Genomic DNA, 15297 nt, shown 5'->3' with positions numbered 1-15297 from the left:
GAAAACAAACCGTAATGTAGAAGAATGTGCAAACATAAGTAAGATAATAAACACAACAAGAACTGGAGATAATAGAAAAACCTCAAAGAGACTGTGAAACCAATTTGTTTGAAATTGTTATACACAAAAGAGGGGGCATTAGGATCATAATAGAAAACCTGTGCAATATAAAAGGAATGGGAAGATTTGAAAGAGGTTAAACAGTACTTGGAAATGAAAGTATACCGTAATTGAAATTAAAATGTCATTGATTTTCATTCAACAAACTTTTGAGTTCTTTCTATGTACCATTGTGTAGTTCTTTCTATAGTATTTTATAATCATACAAAGACAGACTTACATAATTTGAAGAAGGATTTGAGGATGTCACCTAGAAAACAGCATATAGATATAAAGAAAGAGGAAAGAAAGAAAAATGTTAAGAACACGGAAGACAGAATGAGAAGGTTCAACTTATACCTGATAGGAGTTTTAGAACCAGAGAACATAAAGAATAAGAGATGCCATCTGAAAGGAAAATAAAGCATATATATTTTCCAAAATTAAAGAAAAACATGAGATGTCAGATTGAAGATGGATACTGAGTTCCAAATAAAGTATATACAAATAAATCTACACTTAAAAATAACAGTTAACATTTATTGAGCACTTGTTATGTTATATCCCAGGCATGTTCTAAATACATGTGTTATCTCATTTAATTCCTTCAATAATGCTTTGGGAGAAAATACTGCTTTTAGTCCTTTTTTAAAATTGAGGAAACTGAGGCCCAGAGAAGTAACCTACATGAGGCCACACAAACCGTAAATGGTGGAGCCAGTATTTGAAACTGGGCAGTCTTCCTGCCATTGATCAACAGAGAAGTACACACTAACAGTATTAGGAATGTAAAGGGCACATGTTGAGATTTTTAAAATTGTAGTAGCAGCTTTCAGCAAATTTATTCTAAAATTATGAAAATTTTGAACAAATTTAAGAATTTTTAATTTTCTGGAAAAATGTAAAAGGAAATAGAAAATCTTTAAGAACTCTAACCATTAAAGAAATTGACTCATTTTTTTTCAATTGCAGGTAAGAGAAACACCAGTCTCATACATTTTATTTGTGAATTTTCCTGATACTTCTATTGGTATTTCCAGAAAATGAAAAATGGAATAATTTTTCTGAGTAGCATTTACCACATATCTCTACTTAATTTATGTTTCATTGCCACACTAAAAAGTAACCTTTATAATGGCAAGGGTCATGTTTTATTTATTTGCCAGCTACATCTTTAGTCTTTATAGTGAAATACGTGGCATGTGTTAGGCTCTCAGTAAATATTTGACTGAAAAATAAATGTAGTAATATCTTAATGTTTTAAAAGTGTTTAGAAGTCTTTGATAATTATATTTGCTCTCATTATATGAACTAACATAATTCCTATAGAAAAGTATCAGATGAAATAAGTTTGTTTATATTTTTATATTTTATTATTTATTCTCTGCAGATATTTCAGGTTTAAATACTTATGATTTTTAATGTGTGCCATTTTTAAACATGTATGTTGTTATTAGAAAATGGTCTCAGCCAGTCATGGTGGCTCACACCTGTAATCCCAGCACTTAAGGAGGCCGAACTAGGAAGATTGCTTGAGCCCAAGGGGTTGAGATGAGCCTGGGCAACATAGTGAGAGCCTGTCTCTGCAAAAAATTTTAAAAATCAGCCAGATGTGGTGGTGTGCACCTCTGGTCCCGGCTACTCGGGAGGCTAAGATGGGAGGATCGCTTAAGCCTGGTAGGTAGAGGTTGCAGTGAGCCAAGATTGAGCAATTGCACTACAGTCTGGGCAACAGACTGAGAACCTGTCTCAAAAACAGCAACAACAAATAAGCAAACAAAAAAAGAGAATAATCTCTATGAGATACATAAGTCTTTTGTGTTTTGTTACTTTTTAGAAAATTCGGGAGAGGAGAAGGTAGACAAATTATATTCTGTTCTTCATCATAAGTACACATGTGTAATGCAGTTCTTTTCTATTTATTTTTTATTGTTTTCAACATACTTCAGTAGGTTTTTCTTTAAATAAGGAATATTTTCATATTATTTTCTTTAATACGCCTTCTATTTAAAGAGCTATGTCAGAGTCAGATTTACATGATTTTGCTTTCCCTGATCTTACCTCTTCTGTTTATTCATTTTGCTTGTGTGTTCTGTTTCTTGAGGCTTACAAATTTTATTTTTCCCAAAAATGTGTTTGCTAACTGACTTACTAAAGTTTGCATTATCCTTATCTGGTGGTGTATTAGTCCATTTTCATGATGCTTATAAAGACTGGGTAATTTATACAGGAAATAAGTTTAATGGACATAGAGTTCTACATGGCTGGGGAGGCCTCACAATCATGCTGGAAGGCAAGGATAAGCAAGTCATATCTTACGTGGATGGCGGCAGGCAAAGAAAACTTGTGCAGGGAAACTCCCATTTTTAAAACCATCAGATCTCATGAGACTGAGTCACTATCAGGAGAAGGGCGCAGGAAAGACCTGCCCCCATAACTCAGTCACCCCCCACTGGGTTCCTCCCATGACACACAGAAATTGTGGGAGTTACAATTCAAGATGAGATTTCGGTAGGGACATATCCAAATCATATTAGGTGGTAAATGCCCTCTTTACTCAGGTTTTTTTCTTTTGCTTTCAAGAATCTAAAAGATGGCCAGGCATGGTGGCTCATGCCTGTAATCCGAGCACTTTGGGAGGCCAAAGTGGGTGGATCACCTGAGGTCAGGAGTTCAAGACCAGGCTGGCCATCATGATGAAACCCCATCTTTAAAAAAAAAAAAAAGAATCTAAAAGAAAGGCGAGGTGTGTTTTAGAAATCAAGTGTTCAGACTTTATCATGTGTAGAATGTGATGTTTAGTTCATGACTGATCTTATTCATACTTTGATTCTTCGAATTAAAGACTACATCTGTGATTCAGATTAACTTATGTCATTCAAATTTGATGTCTAAATACAGTTTATAACTGGTTTTCTTTGAAATAGAAGATTTTACCCTTGATGGAATTTTTTAAATAGTAAAACAAAACATCTCTAACAGAACTCTAAGGTAAAATTTTTTTTTTTTTTTTTTTGAGATGGACTCTCATGCTGTCGCCCAGGCTGGAGTGCAGTGGTGTGATCTTGGCTCACTGCAGCCTCTGTCTCCTGGGTTCAAGCTGGGATTACAAACTGGGATTACAGTCGTGCACCACCATGCCCAGCTAATTTTTCATATTTTTAGTGGAGATGGGGTTTTGTCATGTTGACCAGGCCAGTCTTAAACTCCTGACCTCAAGTGATCTGCCCGCCTTGGCCTCCCAAAGTGCTGGGATTACAGGCATGAGGCACTGCACCCAGCCAAGTAAAATTTTTGTTCTTAATTTATTTGTATTTAAAATCCAACTACAGTTACTTATTTCTAGAGGGAAATTCTTAAAGCTGTAGAGTTATTGACACACACCAAAATTATACATTAAACAAGTATGTGTTTATGAAAATGATCTACTCCTGGTTCTTTATAGTATTGGAAATGAAATACTGCTGCTATGATTTGATTTGCTATAATTTACTCAAGCCTAAAACATATATTCTTGCTGACTACTTCGCATTTATTTCTGATGCATGTAGGAAGCCATCCCTCTTCCATAAACTTAAAAGTAATTTTTATAAAATATTTCTTAACTGGAAAAGTTTCTTCTTTTAGTTTAGAATTTTAATTTTTGGAGTAAGCATAAAGTGTTTCTGTGAAGTCATTTAAAATCATATTTTTATTGAAATTAAAATGGGTAACTAAATTTAAAATATTTATTTTTATGCCAGCATATAATGATAACATTCTTATTAAATCCTTGACAACCTAAGCTGTACAAAAGTTAATTCAGTTTAATGTGGTTGTTTGTATATATTTGTACTAGTGTAATTTGCATTGATATGACTAGCTACTGTTTCTTGATAATTAAGCAATTTTCTTATAAAATAAGTATAGTTATGCCTGTTTACAACTTTTAAAACTATATAGTATATGTTTACATTGTTTTCCTGCATAAAATTAAACATCTCAACAAATCACCCATTTTCCTGATTTGGCTTTCCTTAACATTTAGAGTTGTTAAGCATTTGAAGGATCTCTGGAAGAGGGCAAAGGAAATATATGCGCCACAAGAACCATTTTTGTTTGTTTCTAACTAGTTGAACTCTAAACATGATGGAGGTGGATTTTGTGATATTAAATTTATACTTTTTAAAACTCATGCTATTGGTATTATAGAGTAATTGGAAATTTTGAGAGCATGCAGTTAGATCTAGGCGTATTACTAATTTTATTAAATTTTGCTGTTATCATTAATTTGCCATTGTAGATCCATGCTTTCTTTGTGTATAGAAGTTTATCCTAGATCTTGAAGTCATGACGTTTTAGTTAAAACTGAAGGAATACTTCTCTTTAATTTGCATACAATGTGAAAACAAAAATTATTTTAAAACTTTCTGTTTTAATTGATATCACTACTGAATACCGAGAAAAATGGTAGATTATAAATGTTAAGTTGATTCTGATTTACTAGTAACTTTAATGTTCATTGATAATACGGCAACTACTTTATATGTAGTTTTGTTAATTTAGTAATAATTCAATAAATAATTTCTTTAGAATAGTGGAAGATTCAAGATTTGCAGAATTTCATTTTTGCTTTTATCCAATGTATTTTTAAGTGGCCTCAAATAAGGGCAGTGAAGAAATGTTTTATTTTTCCTCATACATGTGAAATACATCTGGAAGAACAAAATCACATCTGGTTCATGGATTTCCTCCATGGAGATGATCCAAATTCAGTGTCAAGATTAGAGCTTGTACTCATGGGTTTGCAGAATCTTGTGTGGAATTTGAAATATTTTGTTTGGAAGTAGTTGGGGAAACAATTGATTCACATGTTTGTGTTGAGTTCTAATTTTAGATATATTTCTCCCTCATGAAAAATAAAAATGTTTTGTGCTTCATAATATAATCAAGGTATGTGAAAACAGTGTTTACATTTAACAAGGTGTTTTAGGTGACTATTCTCAAACATTGTTTTATGAAAGAGATCAATTAAATTGTTAAACTTATTAGGTAATGATCATTGGTAACTATAACCCTTACTAGAAACATAATTCTAGTATATAATGTGTGTCTGAATTGTATCATCTTTATTAAGTCAATGTAGAAACAACAACAGTCAGTTTTTAATTATTCTTAGTGTCTGCCCAATGAGATGATAAATTTGGATTCTCAGAATATCATGTGTGCATCCAGTGCCTCCCTCAGCCTCCCAGTCGCTGACAAATGTATTTGTATCTGAATGGAGTCCCTAGAGTAGCATAAAGCAGAAGCATTTGTGGGCTGAATCCAAGAAGCATGTGAGCTAAAAATAATATTGTCAAACTTTTATGAATTATTTGTCTTATGCATTGAGACTGCCAAATCAAGTGGCTAGTCATGTGAATTAAACTCGATACACTAGAACAAATGGTTGTTGCTTAGTAAATCTCCCACATTAAAGAGGTTGTTTGATGTTTCTGAAGGATTATTTTTTGGTCCTTTAACATGTATTTTCTATGTAATAACATCATAAAGTTTATTTGTAGATACATCTACAGCTATTTGCATATATATATAAATCTGAACTTTCTGTGGAATAGAAGAAAATGTATTTTGCATATGTATCTAATTCGGTGGTTTCTAAACAATATGGCAGGAATTTTTATGTTCAGCTTATTTTCCAATGCATCACCAAATTGTAGGTGTTATAAGAGGCTTGGAAGGGGCCAGCCTTCCGAGGTTCCTACTTTTTTCCTCTTATTCTTTCTTCTAACTTCCTCCTCCTTTAGTCTATACCATGTAAAATTTTGTTCTTGGCAAATGAGAGTTATGTGGAAACAATTTATTTGATTTTATGTTATATTAATGTCACTACAGAAAATCTGGTTTGCTGTTGTGGTACATACGGCCCCCTTAAAAAGTTACCTAGTACTGTTTGTTTTTGCAGCCTTCTTTGAGGTTCTGTGTGCCTTACTTTGTTCCAGCAAGCAACCAAACTGCCCTGGATCTATAAATACCACTTCACAGTTAACACAGGGAACTCTGAATTAGTGCTTCATTGATCCATTGACTCATTCTACCAGTGTTTGTTTAGGGTCTGTATAGAAAACAATGGTCAGGGAACTAATTTTAAACTGTCTAATTTACCTGTCTTCCCTTTTGGGGTAGCAGAACTCATTCTTCCTTAGCTTCTGTCGTTTATTAATTTACAGCTCAGTGTACTACTATGCTTTCTCTATTCCACATCTTTTTAAAACTCTATTCATTCTACTGTGTTTTGAATTTATGGTTACGTACTTAGGTTATATTTGATGGTTGTATTTGGAGACTTAGACATGAAATTATGAGGTTCTTGTCACAAAGTGTATGCTTTGATAACTTTTAATACACATTTATGTCCATGAAGTCACTACCACAGTTATGGTAGTGGATATATCCATCATCTTAGAAGTTTTCTCATGTCTCTTTGTAGTTCTTTCCTCTAATCCCTCCCCATCTCCAGATAACCACTGATTTGCTTTCCGTCACTAGAGCTTTCTAGTGGGTTGAATGGTGCCCCACCCCAGAAAAAGATATGTCTACCTATAACCTGTGAATGTTACCTTATTTGGAAAAAACATCTTGGCAAATGTAATTGAGGTATTAGGATGGGCCCTAAATCCAGTGTCAAATACCCTTAGAAGAGAGGATTGTGGGAAGAGTCTGAGTAGGAAGCAGTAAGAATTTGTCTCCTCACCTAGACAACAATTGCACTGGCAGAATCTAATATGACTATTTTGGAACTCTGGAGACTGTTTAATGCTTACAATTTCCAGGAAAAGGCTTAGGCAATAAACTGTAGTTAATTTGGTCAGTTTCCGCTCTTAGCACAGTAGCAGCTCTCTCTCACATTGAACCCCATGATAGGCAGCCATGTACATATTCCTGGAGCAGTTTGCACCCAGGTTGCAGAAGATAGAATGATCAAAAAGAACCTGTTCTTCAAATATTGGGGATCTATGCTTTGATTGCTGATTGCTGCTTCTAATCAGATTTCCAGACAAAGAAGTGGGCAGCCATTGTTGTTATACCTTCTACCATTGTTTCAAACTGCTCTTCTTTTGACAAGTGACTTCCATGGGATTTAAAGGGCTGGTACTGTTTCCTTTTTTTTTTTTTTATTTTCAAATTCTTCTCAGACTCACATGGAACATTTCCCAGGATAGGTTGTGTTTTACCAAAATTTATAGGATGCAGTAAAATCAGTGCTAAGGTGAAAATGTATAGCTTTAGACACTTACCTTAAAAAAACAAGAAAGCTCTTGACCAGGCATGATGGCTCATGCCTGTAATCCCAGGATTTTGGGAGGCCAAGGCAGATGGATCATGAGGTCAAAAGATCGAGACCATCCTGGCCAACATGGTGAAACCTCATCTCTACTAAAAATACAAAAATTAGCTGGGTGTGGTGGCATCCGCCTGTAGTCCCAGCTACTCAGGAGGCTGAGGCAGGAGAATCACTTGAACCAGGAGGTGGAGGTTGCAGTGAGTTGAGATTGCGCCACTGAACTCCGGCTTAGCGACACAGCAAGGCTCCGTCCAAAAAAATCAACAAAATCCAAGAAACCAGAAGTTGGCTTTTTCAACAAAATTGACCAAGTTTTAGTTAGATCGATTAAGAAAAAAAGAGACAAGACTCAAATTGCTAAAATCTGACATGAAAGTGGGAACATTACTACTGATTCTGCAAAAATAAAAAAGATCATAAGAGAATACTATGGACAATTATACACCAACAAATTGGGTAACCTAGATGAAATATACAAAGTCCTAGAAACACAACCTACCAAGACTAAATCATGAAGAAATAGAACATTTGAAAACATTTATAACTAGTAAGAGATTGTAATCAAAAGTCTTGTGAAAACAAAAAAGCCCTGAAGTTAAAGACTTAACTGGTAAAATCTACCAAACATTTGAAGAAGAATTAATACCAATCTGTACACCAGACTGTTTTTACGCTGCTGATAAAAACATATGTGACACTGAGTAATTTACAAAGAAAAAGAGTTTTAGTGGCCTCACATTTCCACATGGCTGGCAAGGCTTCACAATCATAGTGGAAGGTGAAAGGCACATCCTATGTGGTGGCAGGCAAAGAGGGAATGAGAACCAAGTGAAAGAAGTTTTCTCTTATAAAACCATCAGATCTCATGAGACTTATTCAGTAACACAAGAACAGTATGGGGAAAACGGCCCCCATGATTCAAGTTATCTCCCACTGGGTTCCACTCACAACATGTCGGAATTATGGGAGCTACAATTCAAGATGAGATTTGGGTGGGGACACAGCCAAACGGTATCACAATCCTTGTTAGACTTTTTCAGAATGCAGTCATGCACTATTTAATGCTTTTCAGTCAATGATGGACCATTTATATGATGGTAGTCCCATAGGATAATACTGGAGCTGAAAAATTCCTGTTGCCTAGTGATGTCATGGCTGTCATAATGTTATAGCATAATACATTACCTTTAATATGTTTAAGTATGCTTAGATACACAAATACTTATTTTATTCAGTTGCATATAGTATTCAGTACAATAACATTCTGTAGAGATTTATAGTCTAGGAGCAATAGGCTATATCATAGCCTAGGATTGTATAGTGGGCTTTATCCTCTAGGTTTGTATAAGTATACCCTGTGATGTTTGCACAGTGATAAAACCACCTAACAATGCATTTTTCAGAATGTGTCCCCTTTGTTAAGTGAATCATGCCTATATTGAAGAAGAAGGAACATTTCCTAACTCTTTCTATGATGCTAACATTACCGTGATACCAATGCCAGACAAAGACACTGTAGGATAAGAAAACTATATACTAATATCCTGTATGAACATGGATGTAAAAATATCCAAGAAAATGCTGGCAAATCAAATTTAGATGTATGTTAAAAGATTGTATGCCACAACCAAGTGGTATTTAGTCCTGTAAGGATGGTTCAACATTAGAAAAAAATTGATCATGTAATACACCATATTGAATGAGTAAAGGAAAAAAAAAATACATGCTCATCCCACATAATACAGAAAAAGCCTTTTACAAAACCCCACACCCTTTCATGATAAAAACACTCAACAAGCCAGGCGCGATAGCTCACACCTGTGATCCCAGCACTTTGGGAGGCCAAGGCAGGTGGATCACTTGAGGTCAGGAGTTTGAGACCAACCTGGCCAACATAGTGAATCCCCAATCTCTACTGAAAATACAAAAACCAGCCAGGTGTGGTGGTGCACACCTGTAATTCCAGCTACTAGGGAGACTGAGGCGGAGAATTGCTTGAACCCAGGTGGCAGAGGTTGCAGTGAGCTGAGATCATGTAACTGCACTGTCGCCTGGGAGACAGATCAAGACTACATCTCAAAAACAAAAAAAAAACAAACAAAACAAAAAAAAAAAACACTCAACAAACCATTGTGGTTATAAAAGACACTTGATATGATTTCAGTCTTTGGAATTTGTTAAGACTTATTTTTATGGGCCAACATATGATATATCCCAGAGAAAGCTCTATGTGTTCTTGAGAAGAATGTGTATTCTGGTGCTATTGGATAGAATGTTCTATATGTATCTTTGGGTCTGTTTGGTCTAAAGTGTAGTTCAAGATCATTATTTGCGTGTTGATATTTTGTCTGAATGATATATTCATTGTTGAAAAAAGGGCTATTGAAGTCTCCTGATATTATAGTGTTGCTTTCTATTTCTTTCTTCAAATTTGTTAATATTTGCTTTATATTTAGGTGCTTTGGTGTTAGATGCATATATATGTATATATATATATATAATTTTTTTTTTTGAGATGGAGTCTTACTCTGTTGCCCCGGCTGGAGTACAGTGGCACAATCTCAGCTCACTACAACTTCCGCCTCCTGGGTTCAGGTGATTCTCCTGCCTCAGCCTCCCGAGTAGCTGGGATTACTGGTGGCAGCTACCACACCTGACCGATTTTTGTAGTTTTAGTAGAGACAGGGTTTCCCATGTTGGCCAAGCTGGTTCTGAACTGCTGACCTCAAGTGATTTGCCCACCTTACCCTCCCACTCTTGTTACCCAGGCTGGAGTGCAATGGCGCAATCTCGGCTCACCGCAACCTCCGCCTCCTGGGTTCAGGCAATTCTCCTGACTCAGCCTCCTGAGTAGCTGGGATTACAGGCACACGCCACCATGCCCAGCTAATTTTTTGTATTTTTAGTAGAGACGGGGTTTCACCATGTTGACCAGGATGGTCTCGATCTCTTGACCTCGTGATCCACCCACCTCTGCCTTCCAAAGTGTTGGGATTACAGGCGTGAGCCACCGCGCCTGGCCATGTCTTTTAAATTGTTATATTCTCTTGATGAATTGACCTTTATTATTAGGTAGTGAATTTCTTTTTTTATTGTTAAAGTTTTTGACTTAATGTCTGTTTTGTCAGTTGTAAGTATTGCAATGTCTACTCTTTCAGTTTCCTTTATTTTCCCCCCCACAGGAGTCTGAAGTTTTATTGTTTCTCAAATCAGTCTCCCAGACATTCAGAGATCAGAGTTTTAAAGGACAGCTTGGTGGTAGGGGGAAGCCAGTGAGCCAGGAGTGCGGATTGGTCAGGTCAGAGATGAAATTACAGGGAATAGAAGCTGTCTTCTTGCACTGAGTCAGTTCCTGGGTGGGGACCACAAGATCAGATGACCCAGTTTATCTATTTGGGTGGTGCCAGTGGATCCATTGAGTGTAGGGTCTGCAAAATATCTCAAGCACTGATAGGTTTTACAATAGTGGTTTTATCCCCAAGAGAAATTTGTGGAAGTTCAGAATCTTGTAGCCTCCAGCTGCATGAATCCTAAACCATAATTTGCAATATTTTGACTAATTTGTTAGTTCTACAAAAGCAGTCTAATCCCCCAGCAAAAGGGGTTTGTTTTAGAAAAGGGCTGTTTCTCGCCTTTGTTTTAAACTATAAACTAAGTTCCTCACAAAGTTAGTTCAGCCTATGCTTAGGAATAAACAAGGACAGCTTAGAGGTTAGAAACAAAATGGAGTTGGTTAAGTCAGATCTCTTTCACTGTCTGTTATATTATTTTGCAGTGGTGGTTTCAATTCCTACCTCTGAGGTTTGTATCTCCTTAAACTAAGGTGTTGGTCAATGAAAATGAAAAAAGGGTGAATACTGCTCTAACTTCTTCCTGTTGACCAGGGGCGTAATGGGGGTAGGTGTTAACCCAAGGCCAGGGAGTGGAGCTGCTTTGCCACTGTCTGAGTGTATTCACACAGGCCTGGCTGGGGTTCTAAGGCTTGCATGACAAAGGAGTTAGTATTGTTATCTGTAGTTTTAGTACTGCATTTAAGGGAACAGTGTACTATAAGGTAAATAATGAGTGCTAGGATATGGGGTGCAATTCTCAGTTTTAAAAGTAAAGATTTGAAATAATTAGTCTGGGGATTGGTAGCCTGCCGAGAATTGAGGAATTAGTCCAAACTGCAGGAAAACTCAAGAACAGCTAAAAACAGGTATACTATTTTTTTTAAACATAATTGTTCTCTTTCTAGTACCCATTTTTATTAAACATAAATCATGATAGGACTGATTTGTTTGCAAAACAAACTAGTCTTATTATACTTGGCCTTATTATTTGCATAAAACGCAGCAAGAATAATCACTTTCTACTTAGATTTTGATGGAATCCTGTTCCCTGGGGAATCTCAGACAAGACTTTTTTAAAAGCCATGCCCAACCATGGATTTGTACCCTCAGATACCTATGAGCTGGATAAATTCCTCTCCTCCTGAGGTCCCCAGGTAACTCGGGGCTCCTGGGCCTGTCAGAAAGTGACATTCTTTACTCACCATAGGTCAGGAATGCTGCACAGGGACTGTGTAGACAAGGTATGAAAGCAGTTTTTCCAAGGGGCTTTGATTGGTGCTGTAAGTCAAGTTTGATTCCTTAAAGGAAAGCACTCTATTCCAGTCAAAGCCTTGGTAAAATAACTAGTTTCTCTAGTGGCATCCTGTTACAAAAGAAAACACTTATTGTACTTATGCAAATAACTATACTGCCATAAGTTGAGAATACTCAGATAGTTTCCATATTCTGGATAAATCAGGTAGAGAGAAGCAAACATGCTCCAAATTTTGTTCACCGGATTATGTTTCACTCAACGGTTAAAAGTTTTAAGTAGCTCAAAAGAAAAGTTTTCTTGGCTCTGGAAAACGAAAAGGATCATAAATGTTTTAAGCAAAAAGTCAAAAAAAAGATTACTTCCGTTTTCTATTAGTTCAGTCCAGTCAGTTAGTTCCTATTCTGCTTGACATTCATGATCATTTCAGCTCTCTGTCAGAGTCCTGAAAGTTATTTCCCTTTGTTCTAATGTCACAATCGTCAAAGTTTCCTTTGTGGGACAGATCCAAGGCTGACTGGATCTCTCTTGGCACTGCGCTGTACTGCTTTAGGGGAGGGATGAAGAAATAGGTACAGTCAAATTGTTCTTACCCTTTTTAATGTATCTGTTTATTTAAGTTTTTTTCCTAATGGGGTGCTGACCATATCTGCTGGACTTTGGGCTCCCATAAAGCTACGCCCACCTGTGGGTGGTTGACAAAATTGTTTCTGTAGGAGGATGATGGCTGACATTTCCTATTTCTACATCTTGATGCCAGATTTTTGAGGATTTCCTTTCTAATAACTTTTTCTTAAAAAAATGTGTTTTGGAATATTTAAAATTTTTGTTTGTTTGTTTGTTTTGTTTTGTGGTCTCTGCCTGAGTAAACAGGCACTTGCCTGGAGAGTGATATTGTTTTACTGCCTTGTTTTTACCTGTTTAATCTAGAACCAAATTGGGTCAATGTGTCAGCCCTTTTGTGCTTTTATAACAAAATACTATAGACAATGATTTATCAAGAATGGATATTTATTTCTTCACAGCTCTCAAAGCTGGGAAGTCCATGCTTAAAGGTTCCAGAAAGTTTGTTGTCTGGTGATGGCTTATTCTCTGTTTTCAAGATAGTTCCTTGTTGCTGCATCCTCTGGAGGAGAGAATGCTGTGTTCTCAAATGGCGAAAGCGACAGATGGGGTGAACTCATTTCCTCAAGCCCCTTTTTAAGGTTGCTAATTCCATTCATCAGGGTTCTGTTCTCATGACTTAATCATCTACTAAAGGCCTTACCTCTTAATACTATTACATTGTTGATAAAATTTTAACACATGAATTTTAGGGGACATTTAGAGGATAGCAATCAAAATAGTAAGTTCTGGAGAGAGCCATAGTGACTGAATACTGTAAATGTGTTGGTTTATTTCTTCTTTATTCATCCTTTATATACATGTCCAGCTTTCTCTTATTTTCTGTTGTTGCTGCCCGTAGTGGTGTCAGAAAAAAAATGAATCATTAACGCTATATTTCGGAAAGCAAATTATTTTGTACTTTATAAAATAATTTTTTCCCTTTTTATGAGAAAAAGTAATGATTCATTGCAAGGTGATAAAGTTCATTATTATTGTCACAAATTTACTATTGTCATGCTTTTTGACATTAGCAGAAAAGTAATACTTTTAAAAGACTTATCCCTTGTTTGAGATTTTGTGAATACTTTGTTCCAGATCTTGAGCAGTTCTGTTATCTTTACTTGCATAATTACTTTGTTCTCAGTTTCATAAGGCTTTTTAAAAGTGTTGTTATGATAGCAATATTGTTTAATGCCTTGTGTAACAGAGAGCAAGGAATTTAGATTTAAATAACTGATTCCTGATAAAGTAATAGAGATAAGTAAGACCTTTTGGCTCATTTCATTGCTTTTTTTTTTTTTTTTTTAACAGAACATTGACTTATAAGGTTAATCAGATAGTTAAAAATATGTATTTCTAGGGAAAATATTTTATTTTGTAATATACAGAATCTTATATATCAATCAGAGCAAAATCTTGAATTGCCTGTATTGTGTATTAATATGTAGGTGGTTTTTATTTTAAAACTTTGTAAACCATACCTAAAACTTGATGATAAACTAGCTGACATGCAGAAAAATACAATTATCTTGTTTTAGAAAACCGCTAACATCTATTTAGCCAAATATTTTTAAAATATGGAGAGATTTGTCTATGAAGGTCTCCTTTGTGTTGAGTCAGTGTGGCATGGTTTATTTGTATTTACTAGCTGTTAGGACATTTTATGGCTCCTGGTTCAGTTTACTTTTGAAATAGTTCACTGATTATGGCTCCTGGTTCAGCTTACTTTTGAATAGTCACTTAGTTAAAGAAACTTAGCAATGGCAGGTTGAATATAACATTTATTTGTTTAGGTATGTGCTTCTGATGTTAGCATACTTCCTTTTCCCCCTGCTCTGAGACTCTATATGGCTGTTTTATTTGGGACATTTCACTTAACTGTGTAATATAAGGTTCTTTAAGTATAGAATCAGATAATGTGTGAGTAAAATCAGTATGTGTGGTCATTAGTTTGTTCTCTGAGACAAGAACTTGAATCCTCTTCTTATCTTCATGCAACTTTCTTTTAAACCTTTAAAAAATTGACTGTTTTCTTTGGAACATGACTCATCAAACATACCACGTGCTTTGATTTTCTTATTCTGTGGCATATTACATCTAGCAGCAGCTGATTTTTTAAAACAATAAGCTTGTGGAATTCAATGATATTTCTTTTTATTTGGGGAAGAAATGTTTAATACTGTCATAGTTGGCTGTTGAAAGTGCTGAATTGTGTGTTTAAATCTGTTCTCATTAAACTGTTTCTGTGTTGTGTATCTTAAGTTTGTGTGCAAGTGATATCTTGCATTCTCTGCACATGTTTAGCCCTCCAGTCTTAAGTCAGGAATTGTCATTTTATTGCTGAGTCAAACTAAATCCTATTACATCATTGTTAATAATATTTTCTTACCATTTATATGCTTACAGTAACTTGAAGGTGATATTATTGTACTACTTAAAAACCAAACATAGGCTGGACACTGTGGCTTATGTCTCTAAAAGACCCAGCACTTTGGGAGGCCGAAGTGTGAGGATTGTTTGAGGCCAGCAGCTAGAGACAGCCTGGGCAACATAGCAAGACCTCGTCTGTACAAAAAAAAAAAAAAATTAGCTGGGCATGGTGGTGCATGCCTGTATAGTCCCAGCTACTCAGAAAGCCAAGGTAGGAGTTTGAGGTTATAGTTAACTGTGATTAATTACAT

At 35.7% G+C, this 15297-nt stretch overlaps 1 protein-coding gene across 2 annotated transcripts in view; it reads left to right on the top strand.

Moving 5' to 3' along the window:
- Positions 1-15297, top strand: part of SBF2 (SET binding factor 2) — a 479501-nt gene that overhangs the window by 135977 nt on the left and 328227 nt on the right. The window lies entirely within an intron of this gene.

This window comes from Sapajus apella, unplaced genomic scaffold, assembly GCF_009761245.1.
Source record: "Sapajus apella isolate SASKATOON/1434 unplaced genomic scaffold, GSC_monkey_1.0 scaffold47, whole genome shotgun sequence".
NCBI classification, from domain to species: domain Eukaryota; kingdom Metazoa; phylum Chordata; class Mammalia; order Primates; family Cebidae; genus Sapajus; species Sapajus apella.
The sequence above is the reverse complement of the archived record's forward strand: the minus strand, read 5'-3'. Positions and strand labels throughout refer to the sequence as shown.